Here is a 14,169-nt window from a genome sequence, read left to right as displayed (position 1 = left end):
TTCATGTTCTGTGTGTTTTTGTGTCTGCGTATTAGAATAATTAATTGAAAGTTGGTGTGTCCAAAATAATGGCAGTGTGGAGTTCAATTAGTGAGGTCAGTCATTCAGGTGTTAATCAGGTGGCCCATATTAAAGGGTGAAGCCAGGACATGTTGTACATGCTTTTCTCCTTGAAAGCCTGAGAAATATGGGTTGTTCAAGACATTGTTCAGTAGAACAGCATACTTTGATTAAAAAGTTGATTGGAGAGGGTAAAACTGATAAAGAAGTGCAGACAATGATAGGCTGTTCAGCTAAAATGATCTCTTCATTTTGATTTAAAATGAAAGCCAAACGAGAGAGATGTGGAAGAAAACTGAAGACTACCATTTGAACGGATGGAAAAATAGTCAGAATGGCAAAGTCTCCGCCAATGATCAGCTTCAGGATGATCAACGACAGTCTCAAGTCCCCGCAAAGTCCCACTGTTAAAAAGAGACATGAACTGAAGCGTATACAATTTGCCAAAGAACACATCAACTGACCTAAAGAGAACATTTTTTGGACTGGTGAAAGTAAAAGTGTTCTTTTGGGGTCAAAGGGCCACAGACAGTGTGTCAGATGACCCCCAAACTCTGCATTCAAACCACAGCACACTCTGAAGACAGTGAAGCATGGTGTTGCAAGTATCTTGATATGGACATGTTTCTCTTATCATGGACCAGTTTGCATTTATTAAAATACTTGAAGAGGTCATGTTGCCTTATGCTGAAGAGGATATACCCTTGAAATGGGTGTCTCAACAAGACAACGACCCTAAATACACCAGTAAATAAGGAAAATCTTGGTTCCATTCTCGCAATATTGAGGTTGTGGAGTGGCCAACCCAATCCCCGGACCTTAATAGGATAGAACACTTGTGGGGTGACATAAAAAATGCCTTTTCTGAGTCAAAGCCAAGAAATGGCAAACAATTGTGAGATGTATTCCAAGCATCTTGGGCTGGAATAACAGCTGACAGGTACCAGAAGTTGGTTGACTCTATGCAACATAGATGTGAAGCAGTTCTTAAAAACTGTAGGAATACAACTAAATATTAGGTTAGTGATTCTCAGGAATGCTAAATCCACAAAAAGAACCAAAGAAAATTGGAGCACATGTCCATAATTCGTATCAAATTTTATTAAATTACATAGATATACAAAAACACATATAAAAAACCCTTTAAGACATATATAGAAAATGTCAGGTGAGTTAGGTAGCACAGACCAAACTAACGGTGCTGTCCATCACCGACGCCATATTATACAACAATCAAATGCAATATGCATGAATTAAATCGTAAAATGGGCACAGAGTAAGGGAGAAAGTAGGGTCGTTTAGAGAAACACGGTATAGCCCTGTACACAGGCTAATACCTAAGTAACTATATTTCCACACCCATCGGCCGCCCCCTGACGAAGCTAACGCGAAACGCGCGTTGGGGCAACGGTGCTGTCCAGGTCTGACGCCAGCATTTGTGGTAAGAGCACGGGATGGGTGTAGAAATATAGTTACTTAGGTATTAGCCTGTGTACAGGGCTATACCGTGTTTCTCTAAACGACCCTACTTTCTCCCTTACTCTGTGCCCATTTTACGATTTAATTCATGCATATTGCATTTGATTGTTGTATAATATGGCGTCGGTGATGGACAGCACCGTTAGTTTGGTCTGTGCTACCTAACTCACCTGACATTTTCTATATATGTCTTAAAGGGTTTTTTATATGTGTTTTTGTATATCTATGTAATTTAATAAAATTTGATACGAATTATGGACATGTGCTCCAATTTTCTTTGGTTCTCTTTGTAGTAGGAGTGTCCTATATCAATTATTCGTGTCCCCCATTTCTTGAGGCTCCCCCACTGGGGTTGTGAGCATGTGGAGGGACAGTGGATGGGTATTTTTCTTCTTGGGCTTGTTCTAGTAAATCCACAAAAAGCACATATTGTGAGTTTGTAAAGAGAAATGCAGACACTGCTATTTTTTAGAACAGCCCAATGTTTATTTTTTGTTATTTATTTTGTTAGTTAAAATTATATACATTTTCTTATGAAGCATAATCATTTATGCTGCAGACCTCTACTTCCTTTTAATTCCCCTTCCAAAAAGTTCTTATTGTTGTCTTATGGACAGATCCAGTGAAAATGCAGCCTAGTCCTGGTCACTCTGTCTTAAAGCGTGCTAAGTCACATTGATTACCTTCAGTGATCTTGAAAAACTAAGTAGCATTTATGTAAGTTAAACTAATTAACAGCATACTTTATTTAAAGTGGATTTGTATCCAGCCCTAACATTATCTATACACATTACAAAATAGATTGTGTTTCTGAAGACTTAGAGTCAAATTCATCAAGACCAGCATTGTTTATGCCAGTCTTTATGAAGGGGCATTCTGGAGTCAGACGCTCCTAATTCATGAAGAGGTCAAGCCTCTTCACGAATCTGGAGCGATTGCAGAGTTGTGTGCTCCTCCGTTTCCTTCCAGAAATTTTACTCCAGTCAAGAACTGGAGTAAGATTTCTGGCATTGGAGTAGCGCAATTGCCAGTACCCATTCATGGTGTCCCCTACTCCCTCCATATGGTGTGGTTCCCCAGCCTGCTCCTGCCTCTTCCTGGTGTGCAAGCATGTACAGGTTCCTCTGCTCTTAAAAGGGCAGCATACGTATATAGTAATGCCCTCAGCTTATTGCTGAGAGGCATTTAGTATAATTAGTACTTCTGCAAGATGGCTCCCAGCCAATTGCTGGGAGTGATCCTGTATAAGAGACCCCTACTCCCTTAGGGAGTCGCCAAGCAAGGAGTTAAGTCATTAGGTAGTGTGGTGTTCTACCAATGCAGTTGGGACGTCCCCTGGTCCCGGTGCAGTCAGGGTTCTGAACTCAATCCCTGGTCCTAGTGTGGCCAGGTCCTGAACCCAAATAGCTGGTCCTGGTTCTGCAAGTCCTGTTCCCAAAGTCTCTGATCATAGAGACAAAGTCTGATCATAGTGCCTCAATGTTGTTCTCTGGTCCTGGAGTCTTGAATCCAAGGTCCTCTGGTCCCGGTGTGGCCTATGCCTATACATTGTTCCCCGGGCCATGTGTGACCATTCCCTGATCCAGTATCCTAGACCGGTGTCTGATCATAACCCCTATCAGGGTCAGCCAACTTGGGGTCAGCAACTGCAGTACCGTGTTCTGCCTTGGAGTAGTACCTGACAGCTATCTGCAGCCCAGTCTGTCTCCACCATCAGGAGCTCTAGTGAACACCTGGTAGCCACTTAGGTACTGTCCCTGCCTAAGCAGGCCTGGCACAGTGGGTCCACAAATCCACATACACCACTGTTGGGCGTAACCGTTTGGAATGCCACAGTTCATTAGTCATCAACTTGATGTTTTGTTCCTCCCCCCGTCCTGCCCCAGCTTCACCCATTTTGTCAAAGCTGGGAGAAACTGGCATGAAAATGCTAAAAGTCACAAAATTTTGGCACAACTCCAAGTTGCACATAAGTTTTGTGACTTTTCATGGCTTTTACGACAGAATTCTGAAAGCTTTGATGAACTCGGCTGTTAATTTGTCATACTGTAAACTGCCAGAGTCCAAGTTTATTCAGGGTGCAAACTCCTCCCTGCTCCTGCTGCTGAATTCTTGCACATGCTCAGTAGAAGCTGCAGTCGCCATAGCACTATGGTATGAAAAAGGACACATTACAGGAGACTTTTCAGTGTATAACAATAGTTTCTAACAATATATGGCAAGAACCAAGCTCAGTAAGAATAACTTAACAACCGTATACATGTTATACCAATGGTAGAATATCGTAGATTTGTTCAGGCTTTAGGATGTTCTTGGCTGTCAATCACAGTCGTGGAGACACTAGGGAAGGGATGAAGCTGCACATTGAAGTCCAACTCTACCACGCCACTCCATTAACATGTGTTACATATTTGCCAATAAAATGGGAACATTCCCACAAGAGCTGTCAGCATTGTTTAATCAATCTGACACTAGTGACATTGAATGGACAGAGTTTTGATAGTGACATTTACACTTTAAAAAAAAACAGGTCAGGACAATTTTTCCAATCAAACTAATGGCAGGAGAGGTGACAAATCAGGACAGGGACCCACTTATATTGGCCAATCTTTGCAATAAGTACCTTCTTTTTTTACTGTATTTTTCATAGCAATGAATATTTCATATATACAGTGCCTTGCGAAAGTATTCGACCCCCTGGAACTTTTCAACCTTTTCCCACATATCATGCTTCAAACATAAAAATATCAAATGTAAATGTTTGGTGAATAATCAACAAGTGGAACACAATTGTGAAATTGAACGAAATGTATTGCTTATTTTAAATTTTGGTGGAAATTCAAAAACTGGGGTGTGCAATATTATTTGGCCCCTTTAACTTAACACTTTGTTGCTCCACCTTTTGCTGCGATTACAGCTGCAAGTCGCTTGGGGTATGTCTCTATCAGTTTTGTACATCGAGAGACTGAAATTCTTGCCCATTCTTCCTTGGCAATATGTTTATTTGTGAACCATTCCATTGTAGATTTTGCTTTATGTTTGGGACCATTGTCTTGTTGGAAGGCAAATCTCCATCCCAGTCTTTTGCAGACTCCAACAGATTTTCTTCAAGAATGGTCCTGTATTTGGCTCCATCTATCTTCCCATCAATTTTAACCATCTTCCTTGTCCCTGCTGAAGAAAAGCATGCCCAAACCATGATGCTGCCACCACCATGTTTGACAGTGGGGATGGTGTGTTCAGGGTGATGAGCTGTGTTGCCTTTATGCCAAACATATCGTTTGGCATTGTTGCCAAAAAGTTCGACTTTGGTTTCATCTGACCAGAGTATGTTCTTCCACTTGTTTGGTGGGTCTCCCAGGTGGCTTGTTGCAAATATTGCACGCCCCACTTTTCAGTTTTGAATTTCCACAAAAATTTAAAATAACCAATAAATTTCGTTCAACTTCACAATTGTGTTCCACTTGTTGTTAATTCTTCACCAAAAATTTACATTTGGTATCTTTGTTTGAATCATGATATGTGGGAAAAGGTTGAAAAGTTTCAGGGCGCAGAACACTTTCGCAAGGCACTGTACATTATATAGTTTTTAACCTTTCCTATGGCAGTAATGTAAGTTTCAATGTTCTAGAGTAATCATTCTTGGTAACTCATGGTGCAACCTTATAGTTTTTCAAGTGATACATTTTTTTTTGGCACCTGTTCACACTAACTTGGATGTGCTGGTCCTTTTTCTAGAAGAAAAACTATTAAAATGTTACTTGGCTTATAGTAATCCAGTGTGTAATTGACATACTGCCGAATGCTTCAAAGCCTGATTTCTCAATAGAGATAAGCAAATAAATTTGCAGAATACTGGTCCAGCGGCCACACCAGTATTTTCTGGCTACTGGATGGGCACCCTACGAACCACCTCTGATTTGCCACCATACCAGCTCCTCTCTTTATTAGCCAGCCTACCTCAAGGGAAGGAGTGTGTCACACCTCAATGATGACGCTCTGCCAGGACGGCTAACAATGAGAAGAGTAGGGTATGATGGCAGGTGGGAAGAGGTTCGCAAGGCTCTCATCCAGTGACCATGGAATACTGGCTTGAGTCACGCAAATTTATTTGCTCATCTTTAATTCTCTGTAATACAAGACAGGTATCATTTTATTTGTTATTTAATAACCTATGCAGTCGTAGGTTTGATAAGCAAAATCATCCACACAGGTTCTTTTTAGAGGTATTTTTCACTTTTAGCAAAATGAACCCATGATACTTGTAGGCATGAAAAATAACAAAGCCATATGGGTACTGACCCTTGCTCCAGTCGTTGCTGTGGTCTCTATGTTTTGGCTGTAGCAATGATATCATGTCAACAGTGCACATCACTGCTACAGCCAATCACAGAGCTCAGTGGCTCGTATCATCTACAACACCAGAGGCAGTGACCTCAGTGACTGGCTGCACCAGGTATGTAGTATGTTGATGTAGTGTCACCACTGCAACCAAAAGACAGACACCATAGCAGCACGGAGAACCGGCGCTGGAGCTCGGAAGGGTGACTACCATCTGGCTTTGCTATTTTATATATCTGCAATTGTTTGGGGTCCACTATGTTGAAAATAGAAAACCCATTCAATTTTATATCAGACACTAGAATTTACACTTAGTTGAATATATTAAGAATTTTTTTGTGGTTCACTAAAGGCGAGCTTTTCGATTATATTCACACAATGTAGTTCTGATGCAATTTTTCAATTCAAAGTGGAAAAATGGATGCAAATGAAAAGTGCAAAGGAAATACTTGTCTAATAACTCTTGTTTGTATCCATTATTGATATTGGCTTAAAAAACGACGTCAAAACTGCATGAGTGATTCCAAAGTAAATGGAATCTACATGTTCTAGTAGTGACAAAAATGCTGATTTTAGCCGTCTGCCACTTAGGTGTTTCTGTTTGGTAGATTTACAAAACTTCCATTTTTCTGCCTGTAGCATGAGACAAGCTAAAATACCACTGTGAGTGCAGGAGTCTACTGTATTCTACTGTATTCATGAGCTGGGGCTCCCCTCGCTCTCAAGCCACTAATTGACAGCTTTCTTATTATGCGCAGTAATAGGTAGAAATATGTCAGTCAGAGGATGGAGGGCTCTTATATGTTAAATATTCTACACAGTGGATTACTTACTGGCAGAATGTAAGAAATAAGTTCACCAAAACTGTATTTAGCAACATTAGTGGTAGACCAATTAATGATAAAAGAATACTAGGGAATTGCTGTGTGTGCAGTTAAATAATATAGAGGCATATATTGACCAAAGCTGAACCTTTTTTTTTCTTCTATTAATGGTCATAGAAAACTTTTTCAATCATTTTGTCTACAAAGTATTGTTTTCAGTCATTTCAAAAAGTATTACAAAAAACAGGCCTTTTATTACTGTGCCTTTTCAGGATGCAGGAATTTGGACATGGTGAATATCACTATGTAACACAATTTTTGTTCCTGGCTTCCGAGTGTAATATTTCAACTGCTTACGTTTAAAGAATATGGAAAATGACTACATTCAGCACAAACTTAGATTTTATGATCACAGGCCAGAAAAATATCATATTTATTATGACAAAAAAGGAAATGATTATATTTTAGTTCATGTGGTCTGATAAAAAAAACACTTGCATGGTAAATAGACAAAGACAGTCAAAAATCACTCAAAAAGGCTCAGAAATGAGTAGTTTCTCTAGATTTGCGAGTGTACTGCAAATCGCTTTCTGCAAGAAGCCCCCAAATGTAATCCTCCATCATGTTTTTGTTATGCTGTCCCTGGTAACGATGTTCAAAGTCCAATATATCTTGAAGAAAGCTCTCGCCTTGCTCCTATTGTTACTCACTTGTTCTGCAAGTCAGTTAGTATGAATGATATGTATGCGATATTTAGCACTACAATATACACTCACCGGCCACTTTATTAGGTACACCATGCTAGTAACGGGTTGGACCCCTTTTGCCTTCAGAACTGCCTCAATTCTTCGTGGCATAGATTCAACAAGGTGCTGGAAGCATTCCTCAGAGATTTTGGTCCATATTGACATGATGGCATCACACAGTTGCCGCAGATTTGTCGGCTGCACATCCCAAAGATGCTCCATACAAGGCAGGATGGATCCATGCTTTCATGTTGTTTACGCCAAATTCTGACCCTACCATCCGAATGTCGCAGCAGAAATCGAGACTCATCAGACCAAGCAACGTTTTTCCAATCTTCTACTGTCCAATTTCGATGAGCTTGTGCAAATTGTAGCCTCAGTTTCCTGTTCTTAGCTGAAAGGAGTGGTACCCGGTGTGGTCTTCTGCTGCTGTAGCCCATCTGCCTCAAAGTTCGACTCACTGTGCGTTCAGAGATGCTCTTAGGCCTACCTTGGTTGTAACGGGTGGCGATTTGAGTCACTGTTGCCTTTCTATCAGCTTGAACCAGTCTGCCCATTCTCCTCTGACCTCTGGCATCAACAAGGCATTTCCGCCCACAGAACTGCCGCTCACTGGATTTTTTTTCTTTTTCGGGCCATTCTCTGTAAACCCTAGAGATGGTTGTGCGTGAAAATCCCAGTAGATCAGCAGTTTCTGAAATACTCAGACCAGCCCTTCTGGCACCAACAACCATGCCACGTTCAAAGGCACTCAAATCACCTTTCTTCCCCATACTGATGCTCGGTTTGAACTGCAGGAGATTGTCTTGACCATGTCTACATGCCTAAATGCACTGAGTTGCCGCCATGTGATTGGCTGATTAGAAATTAAGTGTTAACAAGAAGTTGGACAGGTGTACCTAATAAAGTGGCCAGTGAGTGTATGTATAAGCACTGGGCTCACTTATATTTGCCAATCTTTGCAATAAGTACCTTCTTTTTTACTGTATTTGTCAGAGCAATGAATATTTCATATATACAGTGCCTTGCAAAAATATTCGGCCCCCTTGAACTTTTCAACCTTTTCCCAAATATCATGCTTCAAACATAAAGATATCAAGATTAAATTTTTGGTGAATAATCAACAACAAGTGGAACACAGTTGTGAAGTTGAACAAAATGTATTGCTTATTTTACATTTTTGTGGAAATTCGAAAACTGTGGGGCGTGCAGTATTATTTGGCCCCTTTAACTTAATACTTTGTTGCGCCACCTTTTGCTGCAATTACAGCTGCAAGTCGCTTGGGGTATTTCTATCAGTTTTGTACATCGAGAGACTGAAATTCTTGCCCATTCTTCCTTGGCAAACATCTCGAGCTCAGTGAGGTTTGATGGAGATTGTTTGTGAACAGCAGTTTTCAGCTCTTTCCACAGATTCTCGATTGGATTGAAGTCTGGACTTTGACTTGACCATTTCAATACCTGGATATGTTTATTTGAGAACCATTCCATTGTAGATTTTGCTTTATGTTTGGGATCATTGTCTTGTTGGAAGACAAATCTCCTTCCCAGTCTCATGTCTTTTGCAGACTCCAACAGGTTTTCTTCAAGAATGGTCCTATATTTGGCTCCATCCATCTTCCGATCAATTTTAACCATCTTCCCTGTCCCTGCTGAAGAAAAGCAGGCCCAAACCATGATGCTGCCACCGCCATGTTTGACAGTGGGGATGGTGTGGTCAGGGTGATGAGCTGTGTTGCCTTTACGCCAAACACATCGTTTGGCATTGTTGCCAAAAAGTTTGATTTTGGTTTCATCTGACCAGAGCACCTTCTTCCACATGTTTGGTGTGTCTCCCAGGTGGCTTGTTGCAAACTTTAAACAACACTTTTTATGGATATCTTTGAAAAATGGCTTTCTTCTTGCCAGTCTTCCATAAAGGCCAGGTAAGACAGCTGTCTTTAATGCAGGTAACAAGTTGATTAGGAGCATCTAATTGGTCTGTAGGAGCCAGAACTCTAAATGGTTGGTCAAATATTGACCAAATATTTATTTCTCACTGCAAAATACAAATACATTTATATAATTTATACAATGTGATATTCTGGATTTTATTTTTGATATCCTATCTCTCAATGTTAACATTAACCTACCCTTAAATTATAGACTGTTCATGTCTTTGTCAGTGGGCAAACTTACAAAATGAGGAAGGGATCAAATACTTATTTCCCCACACTGTATGGTCCACAACCAATAAAGTAAGGCTTTTGACAAGTCCAAGTATGCCTTAAACCCTGATTGTATCATGCAGCCAGGCATAGCGTCAAGTTTCAGAGGTCTATAACATTTTTGGTCATCACTCATTAGAATTGAGTGTTACTATTTTATTTTTCAGTACTAGCTGCTTGTTCTGTAGATATGCTTTAACACTCGTATTGTAATCTCAGGCTGTAAATTAAATCGGCTACTGTCCAATTTTATTCCATGAACATTAATGCAGCCCATTCTTTACAGGAAATATTTGCAGCTAAGGTTGAGACTGATGTTTTCTCCTGCCAAAAAAAGTAATCGACAAAACTGGGAAAATAGAATAAGCACAGACAATTGATATGAATTTATGGCCCCATTATACTATGTCCCTATAGTTTAATTGTTCTCTATCACGGCAGGTGCTCAGACTAAGAAAACTTGGCATTTTGCTAGAGCTGTTTTGCTGATGGATTGTTATTTGTTGACTATATTTTCATGCATTACTTTTTAGTATATATTTTTTTAACTTCTGGAGTGGACTAAGATTTTGTTATAGGCTTAATCAGCTTTTACTCAGGGAACTGCAAATAATAATTGTAAAAACAACAATCTTTGTCATCATCACTTATACTTATTTTCTCAGTACAGATGGCGCTGGGTTAATTTTTAACCCCTTCAACCCAAGCCTGTTTCCACCTTCATAACCAGGCCAATTTTTACAATTCTGACCAGTGTTACTTTATGTAATAACTCTAGAATGCATCATCGGATTCCACCAATTATTATGTTTTTTCGTGACATATTGTACTTCTTGATAGTGGTAATATTTGTTCGATATGACTTGCGTTTATATGTGGAAAAATTGGAAATTTGGTAAAAAATTTTCAAACTTAATCTTAAATTAGAGAGTTTTGTCACACAAAATAGTTAATAAAAAGCATTGCCACATGTCTACTTTACATCAGCACAATTTTTGAAACATAATTTTTTTAGGAAGTTAGAAGGGTAAAACTTGATCAATCTAAAAACTGCACAAGGTGTTTAAAACCACATTCAAGAAGTTTATTAACCCTTCAGGCGCTTCACAGGAACTGAAGCAATGTGGAGGAAAAAAATAATAATTTTACTTTTTTTCACAAAAATGTTACATTAGACCCAACTTTTTTTTTCATTTTCACAAGTGTTACAGGATAAAACGGACCTCAACAATTGTGCAATTTCTCCTGTGTAAGCTCATACCTGATATGTGGGGAAAACTACTGTTTGGGTGCATGGCAGGGCTCAGAAGGGAAGGTGCACCGTTTGACTTTTTGAACTTACAATTGGCTGAATTCATTATCGTACGCCATGTCACGTTTGGAGGGCCCTTGATGTACCTAAATAGTGGAAACTCTGACAAGGAACACCATTTTGGAAACTGGACCCCTCAATCAATTTATCTAGCTTTGTTCTGAGCACCTTGAATCCTCAGGTGCTCCACAGAAGTTTATAAATTTGAGCTGCGAAATAAAAAATCACATTTCCCACAAAAATGTTTTTAGCCTCAAATTTTTCATTTTCACAATGGTAGTAGGAGAAATTGCACAATAAAATTACTACTGAGTACTCTGATATGTGGTCAAAACTACTTTTGAGCCACAGTGTGTTAGATGTCGAGTTCCCGCTGCTGCACAGGGGGAATCTCGAGCCACCTCTGCTGCGGTCTCCCATTCTTCAGCCGCAGTGGAGCCTGCTCAGCAGAGACATCGGTCCCAGCGTCTGGCTCAGTCAGGTACTGTGCCCTTGGTTACTGCTGATCTTCCAGGCTCAGCCATTGTAACCAGCACTGTTCAGCGGCGAGCAGACTCCTGGTACTAAGTCCTGCTTTTCCGCTACTGAGCATGCCCAAGGGATGACCTCTTATTGGAGGTCGGGGTCACATGCACAGGTCCTGAAGAAGTTCCTATTGGACCACTAGGAAGCTCTAAAAGGTTTGCATGGCCGCACGGCCATGCGCTAGTATCAACTTATGTTTATGAGCGTATGAGCGTAGCTACTTGGTGGTGTGTGTCAGCATGTGCTCAGGGTCGGCTGTATAGCCACTAGAATTCCGGCACCTCCGGATAGGAGTTTCTGTGTGTGAATTTAGGGCTGGCATATAGCCACTAGAATTCCGGCACCTCCGGAGAGGAGTTTGTGTGCTGTTGCTGACTGTACGAACACTCTATGCTACCTGCTCCGTTAGTGAGCTGTGATCCTCTGAAAATTGAAAATCTGCTATTATAGCGCCCTTACTTACAGTATATACATATATATATACACACATACAATATACAGTGGGGGAAATAAGTATTTAACCCTTGCTGATTTTGTAAGTTTGCCCACTGACAAAGACATGAACAGTCTAACTGGTCTGTAGGAGCCAGAACTCTTAATAGTTGATAGGGGATCAAATACTTAAATCAATTTTGGCTGCTGTTTACGAATATGGACTCCGTTTTTGGCTATCACATCGGGATTTCGAGATATTTTCAATTTTTGATGAAAATTACTCCTAATGTTTTATGATAAAAACACATGATTTTCGGTACTACATTTTTGTATATTTTTAATGAAGGAATAACAAAGATTACAAAGTCTATGTACAGCAAATCAAATATACTTACAGAATTAAACTACAAAATATAGAAACACATATATATGGCACACAGATGAATGATAAATGGCAGTTATTTGAACTTTCTTTTCTTGGCTGATCTGTGATGTACATCTTCTGGGTTGTCTCTCATCAAGCTCCAGCAATAATCAGCCATCATATGTGAGTCCCACCGGCCTTGATAATGTTCTTCCATTGTTTTAATGTCCTGATGAAAACGCTCCCCTTGTTCCTCGCTCACATCCCCTAGGTTCTCTGGAAAAAAGTCCAAATGGCTGTGTAAATAGTGAATCTTGATACTCATTCTACATCCAAGATTTCGCAGACTCATTAATAGCTCTTCCACAATCTCTCAATAGTTGTCTGCTTTCTTATTCCCTAGAACATTCTGCACCACATTACAAAATGCATTCCAAGCTCTTTCTTCTCTCTCATTCATTGATGTGAAAAAATGTGGGTCTCTCTTAAGTGTTCTTATTTGAGGTCCATCAAATATTCCATCCTTTTTCTTCTCTTCACTAAAACCAGGAAAAGTTGAACATATATAGTTAAAGCATTCTCTGTTGTGAATTCCGTCTGGGCTCCCTCTGGTGGCCTTTAGCGATACTGCGGGTCTGGAGCTGGGCTCAGCTGCCTCATTTCCTGCTATGCTGGTTCCTATTTAACTCCACCTGGACCTTTACTTGTTGCCTGCTGTCGTTGTATTCAGTACTGGTTCTGACCTCTCCTGGATTTCTCTGGTGACCTGTCTCTTTCTGAGAAGCTAAGTCTTGCTAGTTCTTTTTGCTCATTCTTTCCTTGAAAATGTTTCTCAGTATATGATTTGTTCTGTCCAGCTTGCTTATATGTGATTTTTCGCTTACTGGTAGCTCTGGGGTGCAGAGTGCGCCCCTCACATCGTGAGTCGGTGTGGGGGTTCTTGTACTTTCTGCGTGGATAGTTTTTGATAGTTTTTGTACCGACCGCACAGATCCCTTGCTATTTTCTGTCTATTTAGTGTTAGCGGGCCTCATTTGCTTAAACCTGTTTTTCATTCCTACGTTTGTATTTTCCCCTTAACTCACCGTTATTATTTGTGGGGGGCTGTCTAAACTTTGGGGGTTATTTCTCTGAGGCAAGTGAGGCTTTGCTTTCTCTCTAGGGGTAGCCAGTTTCTCAGGCTGTGAAGAGGCGTCTAGGTTTTTAGGTAACGCTCCACGGCTGCCTTTAGTGTGTGTGGATAGGATCAGGATTGCGGTCGGTATAGTTCCCACATCCCCGGAGCTTGTCCAACTATTCAGGTTTACCTATCAGGTCATTTTGGTGATCCTACCACCAGATCATAATAGTACAGCAGGCCAGTAAAGAGTTAATGCATCGCAAAAGAGGGATAAGAGAAATCCTGAGCTCTTTTTTTTTTTTTTCCTCTGCAGTGTGTCTAGCCTCTCTCCTCCCCTTAATCTCTGGGTGGTTCAGAATTCAGCTGCAGCTATGGACCTTCAGAGTCTGTCTTCTAGTGTGGATCATCTCACTGCTAGAGTACAAGGTATTCAGGATTATGTAGTTCACAGTCCTATGTCAGAGCCTAAGATACCTATTCCTGAGCTGTTCTCCGGAGACAGATCTAGGTTTTTGAACTTTAAAAATAATTGCAAATTATTCCTTTCTCTGAGACCTCGTTCCTCTGGTGATCCGGTTCAGCAAGTTAAAATTATTATTTCTTTGTTGCGTGGTGACCCTCAAGATTGGGCATTCTCTCTGGCGCCAGGAGATCCTGCATTGCAAAATGTGGATGCGTTTTTTCTGGCGCTTGGAGTGCTTTATGAGGAACCTAATCTGGTAGACCAAGCAGAAAAGGTTTTGCTGGCTCTCTCCC

Source organism: Ranitomeya variabilis, chromosome 1, assembly GCF_051348905.1.
Source record: "Ranitomeya variabilis isolate aRanVar5 chromosome 1, aRanVar5.hap1, whole genome shotgun sequence".
Lineage (NCBI taxonomy): Eukaryota > Metazoa > Chordata > Amphibia > Anura > Dendrobatidae > Ranitomeya > Ranitomeya variabilis.
Note: the sequence above shows the minus strand (reverse complement) of the source record.